Below are 18,545 nucleotides of genomic sequence, written 5' to 3' on the forward strand. Positions count from 1 at the left end.
GTGAAAATAACGAGAAGAAATTCACAGAAAAAAGAGGTTGTATGTAAAGTTGGTTTACTGAAGATACAGGGTGGGCCATACTTTGCTTTTTGAACCACCTATTTTTTTGAGAATGGTAACACAAATTACATGTCAAATGTGTTCATAATTTACTTAAAGGTTTGACATTTACGAAATGGGACACCATACGCTTGAACAAAATTGGGAAATATTGAAAACCTATTTCCAAAGTGGTGAGTCTTCTTCTTCTTTTCTAATTTTCACATCGGTGGCTACGTCAATAAGCAAAGTTGTCGGATTTGGGGCTTAGAAAATCCACACGTTACTGTAGAGAACCAAATGCATTCACAACGAGTCACTGTTTGGTGCGGTTTTTGGTCTGGCGGCGTCATCGGGTCGTTTTTCTTTTCGCAAATTTTACATGGCCCACCCTATATTACCCGATCGATCCTTAACACGCATCAGTCCCTTGCAAAAAATGTCTATTTGACTCAACATCAAAACATCAAAATTAGGTAATAAAAACGGAAAAGTAAGAAAAGAAAAACAAATCAAAGTAAACTGGAAAATAAATTTAGAATAAAAAAATACAGTTAAGGAAAAAACTCTAGATACACCTCCTTATTTTGTATTTATAAGATATTCGTAAGGTAAATTAATAAAAAAACAAAGTTTATTCACAAAACAAAAAGCTAATTCAAAGGCATAACAATAACAGAAATAACAAAAACAATAAAAATTCATGAGAAAAAAGTCTACATACAGTGTTAAAAATCGAATACAATATTTGATTTCTTTTAAATAAATAAAAGAAAATAATATATTTTTAATATTTTGTAGAACCACCCTGGGCTCCAGTAACCACCTGAAGACGACGTGGCATAGACATCTCCAAATTCTCCGTAATACTGGGCGCAATTTCCGGCCACGTCCGAGTTAAGGCAGTTTTCAGTGTTTCACGACTTTTGATATCATATTTGCGGGCAGATTTTTCCAAACGTCCCAAATATGCTCAACTGGATTGAGGTCTGGTGACTGGGGAGGTGTTTTGAGCTGACTTGGTGCATGATAAAGAAGCCAGTCTCGAACAATATGCGCAGTATGCTTGGGATCGTTGTCTTGTTGGAAAATCCATTGGTTTCCCAGGCCCAAGCTTTCCACAGATGGCTTCAGATTTTGTTCCAATATTGTCTTATACTGATATCTGTCCATAACGCCTTCAACAAAAACCAATCGACCAACTCCAGATTCCGCCATAGCTCCCCACACCATAAGGGGATCAAGTGCAGTATTCGGTTTTCGCCAAACCTTGTTTCGGCCGTCATTCCCGAAAATATTATACTTACTTTCATCAGTAAATATAACTTTCTTCCAAAAATCTATTCCTTTCTGTAAATGTGCCTAAGCAAAATCCAGGCGAAGTTGACGATTCTTGGCTGAAATAAATGGATTTTTGCGTGCTGTTCTACTTTTAAAGCCGCTATCATGCAAAACGTCTATTACTGTTCTTGATGAAACAGTAATATTCGAACATCTTGCAAGGTATTCGGCTAGTTTTGGGGCACTTGACTTTGGATCTTTCTGGACTTCTTTAAGGACACTACCGTAAGATTTGTTTTCTTTTCGAAAGCTGTATGTATACTTTTTCCCCACCAATTTCTATGTTTATCGCCAATAGTTTATAAATTACCAATATTTTCAAACTTTTTTTTCTTCAGACATTCTTAACTATTAATGTCGTAAGCATTGACATCAAAATTATATTGAATATTATCACTAGTTCTCTAGAAGTTCAAAATAGTGTATGTAGAGTTTTTTCTTACTGTATAGTCATTGAGCTACAAATATTTCAAACAAACTGAAGCGATGTTTGGGGTCAAATTTATCCAAGCGACGCTCAACAATTCGAAAAATGTTCAGCGCGTTGTAGCTCGCAGCGACTAATTGACTTCGCCTACAAATCTGATAATACAATTACCCAGCTTGCTAGGAAATAGTTTGTCTGCTTGATGGGCTATGCGACATATGCAAATCACATATAATATTTATCAGTTGTTCATTGGAGGAACGTCAAAAAAAAAAATACACGTAAAAATTTTGACATAAGTATGCAGAAATGATCGCTGGTCAACTCAACCATTATTAATGTCTCATTAGTAAAAAATGTGTCATATTTTTATTTAGACAGAAATAATAAATGGAAAAGTCCAAGGCCAATTCAGTTTTTTGTTTTTGTTTTTTTTTAAGCAAACCCCAAATATGCTCGTTAGCCCTTTTGAAAAGTTATTAAGTGCTGGATGTATTTTCAACACTTTCTGGGCCAGGTTCAATAACATTTTATCAAATCCAATCAGCAGTTTTGAGATGGACAACTCAGGGGATGAATACATTATATTTGAAGAAACTTCATCAGTATGTGCCTTCTAATAGGATGTAAAGATATTTCACTACCTTGATCTCAGGCTAACATAGATTGAAAACCGCTGATCCACTATAAACCAGTCAATTCTTCTGCTGAGCTTAGTTCATTTAACAACACCAGAGCTGAAAATTGTACAGAGTAAACCGCAGAGTTGTGCTAGACGCTTAAAGACTTTATTACTTGGGTATTTCTGGTTGATTTGGTTAAATAACATGACATAATATGACGGTGCTATAGCCGCATGAGTTGTTGCGTGACCCTCATTCGGGAGTGCCCAGATAGATGTTGATGGAAAAAGGCAGTACCGTTCGGTAATCCACTTTTTGTTTTTGGATGAAAAAAAATGCGAGGAGATAAAAGCAAAGTTGGATGCTGTCTATGGGGACACTTCGCCATCTATGGCCACGGTTAGATATTTAAACGTGGGCGAACTTCCGCTCCCGGCAGATGTGGTTACCGAGAAAATCATTCAAAAAGTCCACGGCACGATCCTCGCTGACCGACGAACGAAAGTTCGCGAAGTAACAGAGGCCATAAGAGTATCGACCGGAATGGCAATTAATATTTTACATGAAAAGTTGGCAAAGAAAAAATTGTCGGCCCGATGGGTGTCGTGATTTCTCACAAGATTCTCACGAGATCCGAAGGAATTTTTGCGTCGAGTGAAACCTGGACTCATCATTACACACCAAAAATTGAGCAACAATCAAAACAATGGATTTCTCCCGGTGAATCTGCTCAAAAGAAAGCGAAGACAGTCCCATCGGCCGGAAAGGTCATGATGACGATTTTTTTGGACGCGAACGGCGTCATCCTCATGGATTTTTAAAGGAAGGATTTTTTGATCGAAGGAGTTGTGATCGTTCAGTGGGCAATACTTTACCATGAAAAAGCGACTCATAAAAATATCTGCCGTTCGGAGTCGGCTTGAAACTGTAGGTCCCTCCATTTGTGGAACAACATCAAGACGCAGACCACAAATAGGAGGAGCTCGGCCAAACAGTGAGTTATTGGACCGCTTCAATAAAAAAATGAAGGAGACACGGCCGCCGAGACAGAGACATATGTTAGCGAGCTCGACAAAATCTATTTTTCGCAGGGGTTAAAAAAATGGCCAGAGCGTTGGCAGAAGTGTGTCTTTTTAAAATGGAGTATGCTGAAAAATAAATAAAATTTTTGAAAAGAAATGGCGTCTTCATTTCTTACACGGGCACCTATGGAACCTCCCTCGTATATATACATATATTTATGCATGTGACATCCAAAGCTTGGCGGTTTTCGAGATATTAGATTTTAAAGAAAATATTTTTTTTGCTTATACGCCCCCTTTTCTTTAAATGTTAATTCCAGTGTCTGATTTTTTTCTGTAGTAAAGGGTATGGCAATAAACATCGTCAAAAATTTCAGCCAAGCGCAGACAGTTAAAATTGGGTAATTGATAAAGTTTCGAATTTAAAATTTTTCTCTAAGTGTTTCCTACTTCACACCATAAAACCAAATTATGGGATTTTTTTTTTAAACTAGGAAGTTTTTTTAACTTTCCGAAATGGTAATTGGTAATACTTAAATTAAAGCTGTAAAGTGGATTGTAGGGACAAGCTCCCCACGCGGCATCACAATGGGCTATGAGCCTGAGTGCGTCCCACAGGACAACCGCTTCAACCTAACCTAACCTAAAGTGGATTGTAGGCTCAACTTCTTCTTCTTCTTGATTGGCGCGATAAACGCTTACGCGATTTTGGCCGCGATTAGCAAAGCGCACTAGTCGTTTTTTTCTCTTGCTAACCGGCGCTAATTGGACACACCAATTCTACACACCACACACACGAATGAAGCCAAGTTCTTCTCCACCTGATCTTTCCAACGTAGAGGAGGCCTTCCTCTTCCTCTGCTACCACCAGCTGGTACCGCATTGAATACTTTCAAAACCGCAGCGTTTGTATCCATTCGGAGGATATGACCCAGCCAACGTAGCCGCTGGATCTGTATTCGCTGCGCTATGTCTATGTCGTCGTAAAGCTCATACAGCTCATCGTTCCATCGTCTGCGATACTCGCCGTCACCAACGTGCAAAGCTCCTCATCTTTTTTGTTGCTTTCATTGGTGAAGGATTTTTTCGTGGCGGGTCCTAAACTTAGCGTACAACCAGATATCCTGGGATGCATCGTCGCTCTCAAACGGTTGTTCGGGAGCTACCCAAAGGATACTTGGGCTAATCCCGGAAGTTGTGAGCTGGTTGGATCGAAGGGCAATCAGGGGACTTCTACACACGGAACCATCCTCCGCCTTAACAAGTGAAGGGTAGGTTAATTAGTTATGGTTGCCCAGAAAGTCGGCCCACTTGGACGAAAGAAGTTTGGTTCATCCTTTGTGATACCATTGCAAGAGGAGGCAAAAAGGTGAAGGAAAAGGACGATTGGACGAAAGCGAAAGGGGTGGGGAGGGTTGAGTATTTGTGGACTAGTCTGCGGTTGTGTTAGCCTCTTTATGCTGCTGATGAAGTTCATCAGATTTTTGTTACCAAGACCCGCTATATCAGCAGGCGCAGAAAAGAAGTGAGAACCAAAATGCTCAAATCTTAGTCCCGCGAGAGCTGGGCAGCTAAGGAGCAAGTGCTGAGATGATTCCAACTCATCCTCCATACAGCTGACGCAAAAAGGACTCGAAGTAATTCCGAGTCTCATGGCATGTGCCCCGTGAGTATGCCCACGAAATTTGAGAGATGAGATTTTGTCATCCTCAGAATATCCCTCGAACGCCTCCTATCCAAACGTGGCCAGAAAGCCTTCACGACCTTACACGTTCGTGTACTCACCCAGCGCTCGCTGAGTTGGTGCAAAGCCCATCCTTCCAAGATTAGAGCGCAGGCTGTCAAGGGGATCCCAATCCTCTCCTTTCGCGGGCACACTGCCTCACAGGTCCCTTGTTTGACCAGCTCGTCGGCTTCGCAGTTTCCAGGAATGTCACTGTGACCAGGTACCCAAATTATCTTTATATTGGTGAATTCTGATGCAATCGAGAGAGAGACCAGGCACTCCCTGATCAGTTTCGAATTCACCATAAAGTAAAGTAAACAGTTATTACGCAAGTAAGTAAGCCAGTCAGCTGCTTCTTTAATTGCGGCCACCTCTGCAAGTGAAGGGGAAAATTTCATAATTATACAAATGCATTACTAAAAACCAATACTTAACTATCATATCGTCCCCTTAGTATAACAATAGCCTATGTGCGCATAGGCTATTATTTTTTTATTGAATTTTTGGATTCTCCATCGTCGATTTTATATGTGGTCAAAATTTTGTCAAATTCTAGTTCCACAAAGTGGGTCAAAACGTCAGTCAAAAAATAATAAATATTTACAGACATAACGAGATTTGAGTGAGAGCTACTTTCGACAAAAAGTTTGAAATTCATTTTCTCAAAACATCAAAAATTTTATAGTCTATTTTAATACTAAGGGGACGATATATAAACTTTTTTGTTCATTAGAAATTGTTCTCAAAATGACCGCCTCTACTCCTGATACTGTGGCATCCTTTCTTGTTTGTTCTTTGTCCTTTCGTTACCTGGTATTTCGCTTGTGCCCAAACGAGTGGAAAAGCCAACTGCTTTGCTTTATTGAAGACTTAATTTTTGCAATAGTCGATAGTCACGTTTATCGAGAAGTTACTGTATACAAGTTCTTAGAAAATTTTGAAGTGTAATTAATTTCAAGAGTAGCCTTTTTAGTGTATTTGGTATTTATATCTACACTGTTTGAATTTGTATGTCTTTCTTTATACATACATACATGCATACATACATATACACAGATACTCGTATACTGTTTTCTCTAAACCCCAAGGACTTTCAATATCTTTTAACTGCTTTTAAAAACTTGCTGGCGCTGAAACTCTTTAAGTGGACAATTAAAATGCTTCATAATTTTATGACACTTTAAAAAAGTTTACGAGAATTTGATAGCCAATCTAAGAAGGTTATCTTTTCAAAGATGAATTTCGCATTGTAACCTCTGATTGTCACCACCGCAAATTCACAAAGCGCTGCAAGTGTATCCTCAAGTGTACTTTTTCTGCAGCAACAACAATAGGCAGAACAGAAACAAGAAATAATCAAAATAAGCGAGAATAATGAATGTCCTTTTTATCAGCGAATTAAAAAGAAAACACACATGACATTTCCAGCGTCACATCACCTTTTGTTATACGGATTTTTATTTCTGTGCGCTCGAGTGCCGAATATGTCGAGGGAAATGTCTTGGAAATCAATCACGAATGCACTTAAAATGAAATCTCAACGGCAATCGCAACCGAAATTTTTTGGTCACAATTTTTTTTTCTCTCTTTCGAAGGAATATGTGTGTGTATTTGTGCGCGAGTATAGGGCCGATTTGGCTTAAAATGATTACACAGTCCAACACTTCAATACGGCGCGCCATCGGGACCTGTACACATCGCGGTTCTTATTCATTTGATTGGCTTTGTTGTTGTTGTTGTTAGCAAAGAAAAAGTAACAATAACATGCACAATGATGGTGGCATGCGCAAAGTACCCGATTGCTAAGAGTAATGTGCCACCACAAGCACAAGCACAAGCACAAACACAACCACAGTCAACAGCCAAGAACCCACAGCCAGCCATGACAATACAGCAAGATCGATGCATTTACATAGCTATAAAAAATGTCATGCGACAGATTTGTAATTAATCATCTGCCGAGTAGTGCACTACAGTTCAGTGGCTGTTGTGCACTGCCGACTCTCGTTAGTCGGTCGCTTCAGTCGCTTCAATTCCGTGTGCAACAGGTTCCTCATTGGCGGTGAGGTCAGCATCGGTAGCAGCAACAGCAACAGCAACAAAAGCCCACTGCTGGCGGGTTAGAGCGACTCCAGATTGTACCCACTTATCGCTTCTATTCGGATACAAAATTTACCACAAACTCATTTATGTAAATGCGCAGCAGACGACAACACTACCAACAGCACCAGCACCCGCACTCGAACAGCAGCACATTCTAACAAGTACAGGGTGGTCTAAATGGAAGATAGCTTTTAAAAAATGAAAGAAGCTAAACAAAATGAATTTCCCGTTTTTACATTATCATTTCATGCGTAAAGCTAACTATTCTGGATTATCCGCATAACTTCTATATTTAACAGCACGCGACTTACATAGAAGTCTAAAGCGTCAAATCGCTTCGAGGTGGTCCATTGACCACGTCTGTTAGCACGATTAACGAACTAAGTATACGAAATATTGTTTGTTTGAGGAACTGTGCAGCTCAGGATGCTAATCTGTTGAAAGTTATGATCATACAAGTCCTTATCCTTAAGTGCACTTGGCGCTCAAAAAGTCGATAATTATGGGCCATCATTTCTCTTTTCCACCCCTCTAATTTTATTATTGTTCATAATTTCCTCTCCCAATTGCAGTTCGGAGTCATATAGCCTGCATTGGCTGTGCCCGAATATTTTACAGGTAAATTCATTCAGGAACGATGAGCTGTATGAGCTTTACGACGACTACGCTGGCTGGGTCATGTCGTCCGAATGGATACCGGCTCTGAAAGTATTCGATGCGGTACCAGGTGGTGGTAGCAGAGAAAGAGGAAGGCCTCCTCTGCGTTGGAAAGAAAGTGAAGTGAAAGTGTGTCCAACTGGCGCCGGTTAGCGCGAGAAAGAAACGACTGGCGCGCTTTGTCAAACTCGGCCAAAAACCACGTAAGCGGTTATAGGGCCAATTAAGAAGAAGAAGAAATTCACCTATCGCGCTAAGTCTTACGGCAGATTTAGCTGCTAGACATTCTGTCGCAATGCCAATCGGTGACAGATTGAGTATTCTTTTAAGAGTGCCGCGTGGCGCAAAGTGCACCAAGACATTGATTTCCTTAGCACGCTCCACCACACTAAAGCACCGTAGAGTAATATTGGCCTTACTATAACTGAATGGCACCAGTACATTATAGAAGGAGATAGGCACCATGTAGCTCCCAACATCCTTTTACATGCATATATTTAGTGCTTTACTGACCTTTTTCTTTCTCTTCAATGTATTATACTTCCATGATTGTTAGCTATCCAATATTACTCCGAAGTACTTCGCGTTGTCTATATGAGTCAGTTCTACGCCGTTCAGTTTCAGAGGAGACCAACTCGGGATCTTGTACTATGTACGCTTTATCAGCGTTTATCCCCAGCCCTGCCTGTGGATACTCCTGCGCATTTATGTACTCTTGTGTGTTATTCATTATGTCGCTTATGGTGTCAAGTTATTTACTCGTCACTACTATGGCTATGTCATCTACACAGGCTACTAGTTACGATGCTGTGTCTTCAAATTTCTTTGAAAGCTGAATAACTGCGAGTAACCAGAGAAGTGGCGATAGAACACCACCTTGAGGTGTACCCTCACATGTTGATCTAGTGAGTTTAGATTCGTTCCATTTCGCGCTTTTTATTCTACAACCTAAGATATTCTTAATGCACGAATATACACCGTCTTCTGCATCTATTCTGTTCTAAGCCTCTTAAAATAGCTGCTCTCGACCCATTGTTGAATGCTCCGCTAATGTCTAGAAATACTCCTAAAGCATATTATTTAAACTCTTGAGCTTTCTCCATACTCAACACTAGTGAGTGTAACGCAGTCTCTGTGGAGCCGCGTGTTGTGGTTTGGACATAAAGTTCGGCATCCAATTTTCTCCAGGCGCCTAGAATTTTTGCGAGCTTCTTCAGCAGAAAGCAGATCATGCTTATGGACCTGTATTCTTTGGAGAGTGAGTGAGTGCTTTCGGTATAAACACAACTCTTGCCTCTCTCCAGAGTTCAGTTGCACAGTGTTGAACCTCAAGCAACCTGTCTGTTTCGCTTTTAGCGATGGTGCCAAGAGGTTGCTCATCTTCAGGATGATGGCTCGAAAAATTCCATCTATACCTGGTGATTTAAATAGTTCAAATGAGTTAATTACCCATTCTAATTTTCCTTTCGTTACTAAGCCTTCCGGGATGTTCCCTGCATTGACGCTTGCAACTTCATGACCTAAGAAGCCCTCACATCGTGAAAAATTTGTATTGACCAGATCCTGTGGTAATTATTTATTAGTTATTAGTTCAAATTTTATTTCAAGTTGAATTCCGAACGTGTGGAGGGAAAACGCATAGTGCTTGAGTCAAGTTTAGTACGAAAGTTTTCCAACACCGGACTTTCTTATTGGGTGTGATTCAAAGACATTCTGGCAACCTTCTACCGCAAGATCAAAATCAACGAACGGGGGCTTTGAGAGAAAACTCGATTTTAGTATCGGCGACGCATTCAACATGGTCGAAATTCCAACGACAGGTCAATCGATTATAGGCCCATTCTGCTGTTTCTTCGTCAGCAACTCTGCTGTTAAAAGGCGCTTTCGGGGAACTGAACAGAAGAATTTCGCTTCAACTGTACGCCAACACTGATGAACTTCATTAGCAGCATAAAGAGGCTAACACAACCGCAGACTAATCACCATTCATAGTCCACAAACACTCAACCCTCCCCACCCCTTTCCCTTTTGTCCTATCGTTCTTTTCCTTCACCTCTTTTCCCCCTCTTGCAATGGTATCACAAAGGATGGACCAAACTTCTTTCGTCCAAGTGGGCCAACTTTCTGGACAACCATCACTACTTAACCTAACCTAACCTACGCCAACACTTTGGAACAAGCAGGAATTGGCTGCTCCCTTCATAAAATCGTCATTTAACTTACTTCCTTTATGGATATTGATTTAATTTACGCCAACGCACACCTATGAAATTGTTTACGCAACTACCGGCCGCGAAACATAATTATAGCCTCACTGTATTTTAAAAAGTTTCGACTATTTATTTTTATGAACCTTTTTAATTTGAATATTTTTTGTATAAAAGCATAGCTCATTCTATAATCCTATCAATCTAAGCTCCAAACTTTGTACAAGATCGCTAAAAATTCAATAAATTTTCATAAAGAGTGGAAAATTTTTAAACAGAATTAAAAGCAAAAATTGAATACATAATTTCATATCAATTCTTTTATAGTTTAATAAAAGTGCAAATCTGATAAAAGCCCAAAAATCTCATTGATTTTTAATAGTTGTTTCCCCCGCTGGTGTTGCGTATTTTCGCCATATGAAAAAATGGCGTGCCTAAGAAAAAAATTATAAAAAATCAATTGAATTTTCTAGCAGCTTTCGTCTGAATGTATGCAGGTTACATAAAAAATGTCACCCGACTTAGGGCGCGTATAAAGACGATGAATGGAAATAAGAAACTTTAAAACAGAGTGTATAGAATTTTATATTATATAAAATTGCGTAGGCAGCGTAGAGCGGAAGCTGACCTTTCTGAGTTTATGATTACAAAATCTAGATGTTACAGAAAATTCTTAATGTTAGCTTTTTAATGCTGATGGATGCACAATGGATGACAGTTTCTTTTAGAAGTGATAAGGAAAAAACTAATCCATGAGCTGCATGAGCACAATTTTTTTAATACTGAAATAATATTAATAAAATACGATTGCAATCCTCGTTGCAACACCGCTTTTTTAAATAAAATCAAATAACACAAAAATATCCTCAGAGAACAAAAAGAGGCAAACCGAAACCTCCATGGTGGTCCACTGATATAGCAGACCTTAGGAAGGAGTGCAGAGCTATGTATAATGAAGCGAAGAGAACTATCTCGTGGCATAGATATAAAGAATACCAACGTAGATGCAAGTATGCCATAAGGGCAGCAAAAACAGCGTCTGTCTGCGACTTCTGTCAAAAGATAGAAAGTGTTTCGGAGACTAGTAGGCTCCAGAAAGTCCTAACAACGAGCCCAAGCAACCTTAGCTACCTCATAAAAGAGACAGGCAACTGGACAATTAGCAGTGCAGAAACACTAGAATTACTAATGCAGACACACTTTGCGAGTTGTCTCTGCAACGAAGAAGACAGTAGAACTCAACCTATATATGGTTGAGTAATAAATTATTGTAATATGGTAGAATGCCCTTGAGAAGAGGGTGAACATCAAAAATCTTGATAAGGTTCAGATACTAGCATCTGTTCTCATAATTGGCGCGATGTCAACCACACCATCGAAAGCATTATATGCGACATTAAACTTCCTGCCGGTAGATCTGCATGCAAAATATATCGCGCGTAGCACGGCAATAAGGCTGAACACTCTAAGAAAGTGGTCAAATAAGAGCTACAGTCACGGCAAAATCCTGGCAGGGACTTCACTTCGGAGATTCCCGGATTGGTGGACTATGCACTCCCGCCCACACTTGCCATTACAATGTTCACGACCCACCTACCCTCAAGGGAAGAGTGGGAACGGGACGATCTGAGACAAGGCGAGTCCATCCATGTATACACAGATGGCTCAAAGCTCGAGGGCAGGGTGGGCGGAGGTGTATACTCCGAGCATCTGGGGATCTCCTTCAGTTTTCGGCTCCCCGACTACTGTAGTGTCTTTCAGGCCGAACTGATGGCAATAACGAAAGCCGCGATACTGGTACAGTATGATGCGATATCCGGAAATGATATATAAATACATTTACACTGACAGCCAAGCGCCGATAAAATCCCTCACAAAACAGTCGACAACCTCCAAGGTAGCCATGAAATGCCGCACATCTCTTAACGAGATAGCTGAGTCATTTCGTCTAAGGATAATATGGGTTTCTGGCCATCGCGACATTGAGGGTAACTGTAGAGCCGATGAACTAGCGAGACTCGGCACCAAGTTGACCGATGACTGCATAGACAATGACATAGGTATTCCCTTACAAACATGTAAGCTACTTATCCTTGAAGAAATCGTAAGGAAAGCAAACGAAAGATGGCGTAATGAAGCCACCTGCCAAATCGCCCATCAACTGTGGGCGACTCTTAGTACTAAGCGCACAGAATCTTTGCTAAGCCAAAATAAACACAATCTTAGCACACTGATTGCAGTCATAACGGGGCACTGCCTAATAGGTACGCACGCCCAAAGGATAGGTGTGCACACACATGACTTCTGTAGAAGTTGTCTAGATGAGGAGGAGGAAGAGACAATCTTGCACCTTCTGTGCTATTGTCCTGCTCTATGCAGACGGAGATTTGCTACTCTAGGCAGACAATTTTCTAACGAATTGGAAGATCTCAGTTCCGCAGAAATAGGAGGTATTCTAAAATTTTTGAAAAGCACACACTGGTTTTAGGAGAAATAGGGAAAGCTCCCCACGTGGCATCACAATGGGCTATGAGCCTGAGTGTGTCCCACAGGACAAGCCGCTTCAACCTAACCTAACACAAAAATAAAATGTTTAAGTGGTCATCCAAATACCAATATAAATTGCGCTATATTTATTTCGAATGTACCACCAAATCAGTACTTCTGGCAGCGCTAAAAAAGAAACTCTTTACTTTCCTGACTTCATTTCCTATAACACAACATTCCATAAAATATAATTCAAAAATATATTTCTATATGGATGACCCTGTATTTTGTACCCTCGCCAGCCATGCTGGCACTATCAGCCCGCCAATTGACCTAAACGCCAATGAGACTTGGCAGTCAATTTTATATAGAAAATAAATTGTTTGTGAGTGGCACAAAGATTTTTGTTGCCTTTGTCACATTTCTGTGTAAAATGCAGAATCATTCCGATATTAAAATTACAATTTCTTAGAAATTTATGAAAATATTTACATACACTTATACATAAGTACACAAGTGTACAAAATATTGAAGTATCAATACAAGTAATTGAAAAAAAGCAAAATACTATCATATCATAAGTATGCAATAATATTGAATAACACGAATGATAATAGTGCATAGAGACCATACAACTACATACATACATACATAATATTTTATAAGCGCGATTTAACATACCCGAAGCTAGGACTGTATTTCTACTAATCGAAAAACCACAGCCTAAGGCGAATTCATATAAGCAGGTGTTGTTTCATCAGCTGATTGGTGCCTGATTGTCAAAGTGAGAGTATTCGCATTTTCTTTCCCCTTCTTCTTTGAGCTAAAATTTGAAAATTTGCCACCAAATTGTTGTAATTCTAGAATCGATATCCCCTTTTATGAATTCACCTTGCCACGGCCACGATTTATAACTTACGAGAATAATCGTCATGTCGCTGAGAGTGCGCAGTTTCGGTCATTGGCAGCTCTTTTCAGCTTAAAGGCTTATCAGTATTATGCAAGAATGATAGAGACAGGATTGCGCCCATCAGGGAGTGCGTGACGTCGCATTAGCTGAGTTATGCAATGTTGCCAACCATTTGCTCTCCGCAATAAATTGAGCACTTTTTGGTTTATGGACTTGTCAGCAGATAGTTGACATATACATGATAGAAGCCTTATTCAAAAGCCCATCATACCTAGAGTGTCGAGGGTTCGTCCACTTAATCGTGAATAACTTTTGAAGTAGTGAATCTATCGAAAAATCATCGTAGGCATTTTCTGTGGAATACTCAATTCTCTATAAAAATTATTTATGTATTTATTTATTAAAAGAGTAACAATTATAAATAATTATTCCACTTATAGCCCTAACTTACATCTAGATACATAATCAGAAAACTTATTTAAATTGCATACCGTTGTCTGTTTGAGGAGTTCCGATGGTTTGATGCCTGAGAAAAAGGATGTTCTGATATTTCGTAGGGAAGGACAAGTATCTATCAGATGAAGTGTAGTAAATTCGTTGGAGCCACAAAAAGGGCATGTAGGCTTCGGTGAACAGGTGGGCATGTGTCATGAGTGTGTGACCGATTCTCAGTCGAGTAAAGATTTTTGCTTGGTGACATAATGCAGATGGAGGGTAGATATTTTTTCCCCCAAAGGGGTTAAAGTTTTTATAAGGATGCTGATATATGTTCCATTTAGTTGCTGCGTTATCTGCGGCAAGTTCTTTCGCTAGTATCTTTATGTCATTGCAAATGATACGAGTATAGTCAAATGTGTGTTGAGGTTCCTTATTCGCCTCTTTCGCTCTCTTGTCAGCTCTTTCGTTACCATTTATCCCAGAGTGCCCAGGAATCCACATAATTTTGATTGCACTTATATGTATTGAAATTATATTGCAGATTTTTGTTATCATCGGGGTGTCATTTGTGGGGTTTAAGATAGCTTCGATTGAGGATTTGCTATCGGTGCAAATTAAGTGCTTGCTACATTTCTGGGAGGCAAAGATTACTGCTTCAAGTAACGCAGATGCTTCAGCTGTAAATATTGAAGTGAATCTTGGCAAAATTCCGGCATGGGTGGTAGCACTTTCTGCGTTTGTCACTGCAAACGATGTGCAGATGTCGGTTTTTGATCCGCCGGTAAAAATGATCTCCCAATCTTTCTTTAATGGGGAAATGATTTCGAGAAAAATCTGGTTGTATTCGTTTGTATTAGTAGAATCTTTTAAATGTTTGGATAGATTGTTCAATATCATCGAGGTGGGAACGACCCAAGGTGGATGTATTGCAGGTTCTACAAGTACTGGCTGAGAAATGATATCCAGTTTTTCGGCTTCTTTTAGAATGATGGAGATTGCTGGTTCCCGGCTCTTTCTGTTTAATTTTTGAGTACTCGAGTTGATGTGTTTAAACAAAAGTCGGTTTCTACATTGAATTATCTTCAAAATACTTGTCCTTGTATTGTTGGCCACCCTTTCCGAGATGGTGGGAAGTCCAGCTTCCGCTAAGGTCACTTTTGTAGAGAAAAAGTTTCATACTAAATGCAAAAAGCCCACAAATCCCATATAATACCTGTATTGTATGGGAATTGCGACATGATTTCGGCTCTGTTTAATTTAAAAAAAAAACTAAAAATTCAATTAAAAAAACCGCTTTTGAAATAACTAAGAAATAAAAAAGAAATGTTGTACATACTTACATTTTCTATATCAATAGCTTTCAATGTAATTCTCACTATTGATTTTCATTATGCAAATACAAAAATGTGGCATACACTACACTAAAAAGCCGACACACAAAAAATTCTCTGAATTTGCTTGGTGCCAATTCGGCGCCTAAATATTATTTTATGACCAATGAGTGCCAAAAATCAGATTGTGCATAGGTACATCAGTATTACTGTTGTTGTAACTGTAAAAATACTATATATGTACGTAGACATGTAAGCACACAGAAATACAGCAATAATTAAGCACAATTGCACACAGGTTTCAGTTTGGTAATTATGTACATATACGAGTATCTAAGGTAAACAAATTGAAATGCTTTTTGGCCTTTGTACATACATATGTATGTGGGTATGTACATTACGATGGCCAAAAGACAACCATTTTTTTTTAAGATGTTACCCCAGGTCATAGGCAAACACCTATTTTTTATTTCAAATTCACCCGTGCCGCCAACACAAGTGGTCGAACACAATAATCCACGTAGGGACTTGCACTATTTACTGGGTTGTGGAATAAGTTCGAAGCGTTTTTATATTTTCTTTTATTTTACAATGATTTGTTTGCAGTTTGGCAAATGGTAAGTATTAATTCTATAGAACTCTTTCTGCTCTATAAAACTATGCCAATTTTATTTTTGAGTTATTTAACTTGTTATTAGTTTCGAGACTTAGAAATGTAATACCCAGAAGGGAAAAATCAACATTTTCCACACCTGCTCTTCTTTCCGTTTCATCGAGGTCAAAAAGCTCCCGAAGTAGCCCGGGACGTTTGCCACGCGTATGGAGAAGGTGTCACAGGCGAATTTACAGCACGGAAGTGGTTTGCAAAGTTCAAAAATGGCGACTTAGGTAGGTAGGTAGGTAGGTGAAATGGTTCAAGTGCACCTGGCACTCCTCAAGTAGCACTGAAGCGCCGTTTTGATACCATTATGTGACCTCCAACAGGCAGATATCTACAGCCAACCAGAGCTGCTGATATAATGGAGCATATTGATTGGATTTAGGTGGGCGCACTGCTGTCAGGCTGTCGCAGAAAGGAGCTCCCAGTGACCTTAGTCTTCTAGCTGCCAAGCCCGGACATTTACAGAGAAAGGGCTCAATAGTTTCGTTCTCTGAAAGGTCCCCACAGCTTCAGCAATGGGGGTTAAATGGTAACCCTAGCCTTTCCGCTTGTGTGCCGATCGTCCAGTGACCGGAAAACACAGCTACGAGTTTGGAAATTGAATGGCGACGAGTCCAAAGAACTTTCTGAGTACTTCGTATATCGTATTGGGGCCAAAGGGTTTTCGAAATAGCACATGAAGAAATGGAGCTCCATCTTTTCTGCGCTTTCTTGGGAAATAATTTGCGTGGTTCCCCTTTAACAACTGTCAAGGGGATGCCGATGACCGGGTAGGAGGTCTCTGAGGCCAATTCAGTCCCCTTCTTGGCAAGCTCATCAGCAATTTCATTTCCCTCTATGTTCCTATATCCAAGATAAGAGAAATGTTACCTGCACACCCAAGAGATTTGATGTCTTATTTTCATGAGTTTACTACACCATGGTGTCGTCAGAGCCTTAATTGCGGCTTGACTATCGGAGAAAATGTTAATATCTTCCTCGCTCCCGCGTTCCTTAAGCATTTTGCACGCCTGCAAGATCGCAAAGACTTCTGCTTGAAAAACAGCAGTTTAAAGGAGATAGATAAATTGGCTGATTTAGAGAAAACCCCTGCTCCGACTCCCGATTCCATCTTGGAACCATCAGTGAAGGCAGAGGTGCGAACTTCGTGCAATCTTGCCTATTTGGAAAGATTGCTCTAGCACGACCCTCAAACTCTAGTTTGCGGATAGAGAGATCTGTTTGAAGTTCGCAGAAATACGGTGTTAACTGCCCGAAAATGCTACCATGTCCCTTGAGAGATTGTCTCTAGAGGCGAATCTCCCTTAACCTGATTACACTTTGAGCAGCGATGGAAATGACGGAAAATTCGATGAGAAGTAAATGCAAAAGGACATTCAGGGCAGCACTGGGGCAAGTTTTACATGCTCCGGTGATGGCAACGCATGCAGTCCTTTGCACCCTCCCCAGTTTAATGATATGATAGCTCTTCCAAAGATCTTCCCTCCAAACCAGGCATCCATACGTTAAAATTGGCAAAACCACTGCGTTGTACATCCACAGCACGACCTGTGGCGTGAGTACCCATTTTTTACCGAACAAAGATTTGCAGGAGTAGAAGGCTATACTGGCCTTCTTTATCCGATTTTCAATGTGTAGCTTCCAATGGAGTTGGAGTCAAGTATCACTCCAAGATACCTAACTTCCGATGGGAGCGGGAGAACGTGGTTGTTTAATTTGGGAAGTCGAAAGGGTGGAGGTTTATATTTTCTGGTAACTGGCACCAGCTTCGTTTTGTCAGAGTTGATTCGGAGGCCACAAGTGGCAGCCCAGCGACTGAGTACAACCAATGATCTTTCCAAAATCTCAGCCATGACTGATATCATCAGGACCAAGTCATCGTCGTATGCTACTACCTCACGTGATTCTGTCAACTGACAGAATAGATTCCAGGGAAACATCGAATAGCCCTATCAGTCGACTCGTGTCGACAATGTCACGTGGGGTAATAGAATTTTCCGGAAAGTGATTATTCACCATTATAGTCAAAGATTCTTCTGCAGATTCAGCCCACTCCCCGTGCTCTCTTTTTACAAGAGTTCTGCAGGAGTGATCTCTCAAAAGGATCTTGCTTAGCCTGGCAGAATTCTTCACGGATTCAATGGACTCGTAGTACTCCTTCCAGGAGTTGCGTTTCGCATATTTAATGGCTTTTTTGTATTCATTCAAAACTACACGGTAATTTTTAAAGCTTTAAATTTGGCGACTTAGACGTCGATGACAAGTCCCACAGCGGAAGACCTTCTGAATTCGTTGAAGAACGTAACAAATCACTTTTGAAGGAGATCAGTCGACAAACCAACCATGAATGGGCTGAGAAAATGAAGTTCGATCATATAACGATTCTCAATACCCTTCATTCAATGGAATTTACCTAAGAACAGAGAGCCTGGGTGCCTCTCGAACTTAACGAAAAGACAAAGAAAGTCGCCTTCAAATTGTTTCGCCTCCAGCAACAGGCGATCATAAACAGCGCATTTGATACCGAATCGTCATGGGAGATGAGAAATGGTGAATGTGGTGATGTGCAATAT

This window comes from Anastrepha ludens, chromosome 4 (assembly GCF_028408465.1).
Source record: "Anastrepha ludens isolate Willacy chromosome 4, idAnaLude1.1, whole genome shotgun sequence".
Lineage (NCBI taxonomy): Eukaryota > Metazoa > Arthropoda > Insecta > Diptera > Tephritidae > Anastrepha > Anastrepha ludens.